Source organism: Stenella coeruleoalba (genome assembly GCF_951394435.1).
Source record: "Stenella coeruleoalba genome assembly, chromosome: 4".
Taxonomy (NCBI): domain Eukaryota; kingdom Metazoa; phylum Chordata; class Mammalia; order Artiodactyla; family Delphinidae; genus Stenella; species Stenella coeruleoalba.
This window is the reverse complement of record NC_137149.1, coordinates 134,987,374-134,993,373: the sequence shown is the minus strand read 5'-3', so window position 1 is coordinate 134,993,373 and position 6,000 is coordinate 134,987,374. Positions and strand designations below refer to the sequence as shown.

Sequence of the window (6,000 nt, the reverse complement as noted above, 5' to 3'; positions counted from 1 at the left end):
ATGTGCCTGACACAGGTTAAGAAACCCAGAGTGATGTTAGCAGCAGAATGGTGGCCTGCTTTTTTTCAGAAGAAGAAAGGACCGTAAGAATTGTCCATTAAAAACAACAACAACAAAAGCCAAAAAACCAAACAAACAAAAAAAATCAGCCACATAAAAACAATTGCAAGAATGGAGCCCTCTTGAATCCTGCCCAAGAAACTGTGTAAGAGTGGGTAACTAGAAAGCTAGGGGTTCAGGAATGGGGAGTAGGATGGTGAGGGGGATGAGGGGGCAGCTGGGGCAGGACAGATATAGGACAAATAGGGTTGTCCACTCAGGCATTGTCCAGAGAGTCCCAGTAATCATTCTCAGAGGTTTCCAGGAAAGCAACTTGGAGACCAGGATTAATTTTCAACCTGTGCCAAGCTCAAAGAGTATAAAGATTATCTTATCAGAGTACCAGTTAACAAGAATTTTCTGTATTCCATTTTCCCCAAAATCTAACCCAAGAAAGACTAAAATCATGAAGTAGGATTATGAACAGAATAAAGAGAAAAAGCCAATCATACCCCTTCATAAAAAAAGAAGCAGCCTACTTGCTACTCAGCAATACTGGTGGTGAACGGTGGGGTGATTGGGCCTTGTGGGGAGAAGTGCCCAGAAACTTTACTTTTCAATGAATCATGAAGATTTAAGCTATTGTACTGGACATTTCTGATGAAATAATTCCAAAGGGTTTCGTGGAATAAAGTGATCATATAACTTTTCTTTTAAGTTGACAACAAGAGAACTTTTCTATGAATAAATGTTGAAAGGACAATGAGAGTTCATAAAGTGTTGACTATATTTCTTTAGTCATGTTTGTTCAACACACCAGTTACATGTGTGTGTTTACTGTATTTTAGGATTCAATTGTAAAAGTCTATGAAGGATTAACGTATTAAAATAGCATAAGGATTTAAGACTTTGGTAGCACTACATCAAAATAATCATTTTATATAAGAAAATGGAGTCCTCCTTCCGTGTCACCGCTGCCACCATGCCCAGAGGGCTCCTTCTTGGGGACGAGGCTCCCAACTTCGAGGCCAATACTACCATCGGCTGCATCCGTTTCCATGACTATCTGGGAGACTCATGGAGCATTCTCTTCTCCCACCCTCGGGACTTTACTCCAGTGTGTACCACGGAGCTTGGCAGAGCAGCAAGCTGGCACCAGAATTTGCCAAGAGGAACGTTAAGATGATTGCCCTTTCAGTAGACAGTGTTGACCATCTTGCCTGGAGCAAGGATATCAATGCTTACAATGGTGATGAGCCCACAGAAAAGTTACCTTTTCCCATCATTGATGATAAGAATCAGGACCTTGCCATCCAGTCGGGCATGCTTTACCCAGCAGAGAAGGACGAAAAGGGCATGCCTGTAACAGCTCATGTGGTATTTATTTTCGGTCCTGATAAGAAGCCAAAACTGTCCATCCTCTACCCAGCTACCACTGGCAGGAACTTTGATGAGATTCTCCGAGTAATTATCTCTCTCCAGCTTACTGCAGAAAAGAGGGTTGCCACCCCAGTTTATTGGAAGAATGGAGACAGCCTGATGGTCCTTCCAACCGTCCCTGAAGAGGAAGCCAAAAAACTTTTCCCTAAAGGAGTCTTCACCAAAGAGCTCCCATCTGGCAAGAAATACCTCCACTACACCCCCCAGCCATAGGCTCTCCACAGAGTTGGTGCAGGAGCTGCTCACTGAGCACCGTGAGCCAGAGGATGCCAGCTGCCCATCATGTTTTCCTGCAGCAGTACCATAAAAACATCCTGGTGTGATCACAGCCAAGGTCTTTAGGTTGCTATACTACTGGCTTATTAAATGAAAATGGCACTAAAAATTCCTTGGGATTCTTTGCTCTGTGCCTTTAGCAGCATTCTTTTCTGTTCATATATCTTAGCATTCTCTGCTGACCCTCTTTGAAATTTGAGGCTCATCTTGTTGGATCTCTGCAGGGTTTATGACCAACAAGGTGGTACCAGTTTATGGTGGAAAAAGCCTGCTTTGCTCTATCATAGAATGAGTATCAGTTTTCTTCAGCTGTGCTAATCAAATCCTTTCTTCTGTTACCCATTTTGGGAAGGAATAGAACTTGGGGTTCAACTTCCTCTGTACATATCTACGTATGTAACCTAAGAACTTAGAGTAACCCAGATGTTCTTCAATATTCCATGTTTTGATCACAACTGGGGGCAAAACCTTTTCAATTCTGTAATTTTCCAGTAGATAACTGAAGAATGAGCAGGGGGAAGGAATCTTTAAGTATTTTGCTATCAAGAAAAATTTTCAATAAATTTCTGTTGAAAGTGGGAAGCTACAGAAAAGGTTCCACTTGCCTGCCAGGGAGGTGTACCAGAGGCATGAGTAACACAACAGTGCCAGGTGCCTTTCAGAGTACTTCTGGATGTCAGTTGGCTCTACAGTGAAGTGCACGTGAAAGGGCACACCTTGGGAAGAGGGGAGAGGATGACTGAAAATGTTTTATTATAGATTTATTCTTGCAGTAGAGGAGGGGGACTATTTTCTGAATTTTACTTCTTAGTGATCAGCAAGTAAATCCTTTGTTAAAATGTGATCAGAAAATTCTGTTGTCACATTTTCAAGTACTTGTTCAGACTCATGTCCTGAGGGCAGATATTTCCTTGCTAGATTTGACACTGATGCTTTTCTCCAAAGACAGATACATAAAATTTCATATAATGAAAATGGAGGAGCAGCTGATGAAGATGTGATCCCAGGGACTTCCCTGGTGGTCCAGTGATTAAGACTCCTCACTTCCACTGCAGGGGCCACGGGTTTGATCCCGTGTCAGGGAACTAAGATCTCACGTGCTGCCCAGTGCAGCCAAAAATAAAATAAAATAAAATGTGTTTCCTTTTCTTTGAGAAAAAAAAAAAAAGACTATTTTCTTTAATTTTTCATTTTTTAACACAAATTTAATCTCATTTTTAGGTTGGATAAATTTTGATAAAGAATAGTAACTAACACTTTTGTTGGGGATTGGCTATAGAACTTTTTTTTCTTATTAAGTATCTAGAAAATATGTTTTCAGTTATACTAGGAACTGATGATACCATAATCAGAGGAACACAATGTATAAAATAAATTGTACACTATTCACATTGATAGTTCTGCTACTATTTCTTAAGGAATGAGTTTTCCAATGGCAAACTCTTTGGAAGACACTTTGTGTGTCTCCCACTAATATGTGTATTTCTATTCATCATCTCCTCTGCTTCTCTGTGCTTATATGGCCATTCTATGAGGTGACCATCACCCTGATACGAAAACGATATAAAGATACTACAAAGAAAGAAAATTACAGACAAATATCACAGATGAATATAGATACAAAATCCTCAACAAAATACTAGTAAACAGAATCCAACAACACATTAAAAGGATCATACACCATGATCAAGTGGGATTTATCCCAGGGATGCAAGGATTCTTCAATATACGTAAATCAATCAGTGTGATGCACCATGTTAACAAACTGAAGGAGAAAAACCATATGATCATCTCAATAGAGGCAGAAAAAGCTTTCGACAAAATTCAGCACCCATTTATGATAAAAACTCTCCAGAAAGTGGGCAAAGAGGGAGCGTACAATCTCTTCAAAGTGGTGCTGGAAAAACTGGACAGCTACATGTAAAAGAATGAAATTAGAACACTCCCTAACACCATACACAAAAATAAACTCAAAATGGATTAAAGACCTAAATGTAAGGCCAGACACTGTCAAACTCTTAGAGGAAGATATAGGCAGAACACTCTATGACATAAATCACAGCAAGATATTTTTTGACCCACCTCCTAGGGTAATGAGAATAAAAACAAAAATAAACAAATGGGACCTAATGAAACTTAAAAGCTTCTGTACAGCAAAGGAAACCGTAAACAAGATGAAAAGACAACCCTCAGAGTGGGAGAAAATATTTGCAAATGAATCAACTGCCAAAGGATCAATCTCCAAAATATATACATAGCATATGCAGCTCAATATTAAAAATACAAACAACCCAGTCAAAAAATGGGCTGGTGGCGCAGTGGTTGAGAGTCTGCCTGCCAATGTAGGGGACACGGGTTCATGTCCCGGTCCGGGAAGATCCCACATGCCGCGGAGCGGCTGGGCCTATGAGCCATGGCTGCTGAGCTTGCACGTCCAGAGCCTGTGCTCCGCAACGGGAGAGGCCACAACAGTGAGAGGCCTGCATACTGCAAAAAAAAAAAAAAAAAAAAAAAGGGCAGAGGACCTAAATAGTCATTTCTCCAAAGAAGACATACAGATGGCCAAGAGGCACATGAAAAGCTGCTCAACATCACTAATTATTAGAGAAATGTAAATTAAAACTACAGTGAGGTGTTACCTCACACCAGTTAGAGTGGACATCATCAGAAAATGTACAAACAACAAATTCTGGAGAGGGTGTGGAGAAAAGGGAACCCTCTTTCACTGTTGGTGGGTATGTGAATTGATACAGCCACTATGGAGAACAGTATGGAGTTTCCTTAAAAAACTAAAAATAGAATTACCATATGACCCAGTAATACCAGTACTTGGCATATACCCAGAGAAAACCATAATTCAAAAAGACACATGCACCCCAATGTTCATTGCAGCACTATTTACAATACCCAGGTCATGGAAGCAACCTAAATGCCCATCAACAGATGAATGGGTAAAGAAGATGTGGTACATATATACAATGGAATATTACTCAGCCATAAATGGAACGTAATTGGATCATCTCTAGAGACGTGGATGGACCTAGAGTCTGTCATACAGAGTGAAGTAAGTCAGAAAGAGAAAAACAAGTATATATTAACGCATATATGTGGAATCTAGAAAAATGGTACAGATGAACTGGTTTGCAAGGCAGAAATAGAAACACAGATGTAGAGAACAAATGTATGGACACCAAGGGGGGAAAGCAGGGATGGGGGTGGTGGTGGGATGAATTGGGAGGTTGGGATTGACATATAAACACTAATATATATAAAATAGATAACTAATAAGAACCTGGTTTATTAAAAAATAAAATAAAATTCAAAATAAATAAATGAATGCATCGTAATGTTTTACATCACTTTCTTAGATAAAGCAGTGCAATTTGCAAACAGGTACTACATGTAAATGAGAAAACGTTTATTAAACAACAAGAAGGCAACAAAAAAGCAGTGTGCTTGGAGTTAATTTTCATTGTATACTGAAATATTACTATATTATATTATATATTGAATGTATTATTTATTAAAAATATATGATTATTCATTGTGTGATATGCCTTTTGAGATTATAGTCAGGACTTAATTATACATATATTTAAATTTATTTTCAACATATTAATAGCAGTTATAGAAATAACATTTTAAGTTGGTAGAGTTCCCTGAAATCTTATAAATATAGTAAGATGACTGGTTCAGATGTCTAAATTAATCATCCTTAATACATGCTTAAAAAATATGAGTCTTGAATACTCAATGATTCCTTCATTCCTCTGGTCTCATTCCTGAGTGAGGATGGATTTGAGCCACCATTAATCATACATGAAACAGGAAACATTTAGATTCGATTTTTTTTAAAAGAGTAGAACTCTGCTTTTAGATATCCACACACAGTGGAAACAACTGCTGCTCTGTTTTCCATCATGTCCGACCAAGGTGCCACTGTCAAAATCACGTCAAACATTTTTTGTAGTATTTACATCATAAGCAGTTCCGCTGTCCCCACCCACACACTTTAAAGCCAGCATTGTAAGCTCTTATCTATCCATTGGCATGATGTTAAGTCAAGCATTTGCAGGCAGTAGCCTTCCTACTGGGGCTGTTTCAATCCCAAGATTAAGAATTGCAGAAATGTGGTTAAATAGATTTCTTGTGCTGGTTAAGGTTCCTCTGTGATGTGTTTTAGGCCTGAATTTCATTCTATGTTATATAATTATAACAATTATACAACTTAAGAATGTAATTTAT

General features: G+C 38.7%; 1 pseudogene across 1 annotated transcript; it reads left to right on the top strand.

The window, feature by feature from the left end:
* The first annotated feature begins 911 nt into the window (after window positions 1-911).
* On the top strand, window positions 912-1,932 carry LOC307186018 (peroxiredoxin-6-like; annotated as a pseudogene). Its single transcript has one exon. The product of its transcript is annotated as a peroxiredoxin-6-like (transcript).
* The last annotated feature ends 4,068 nt before the right edge of the window (window positions 1,933-6,000 follow it).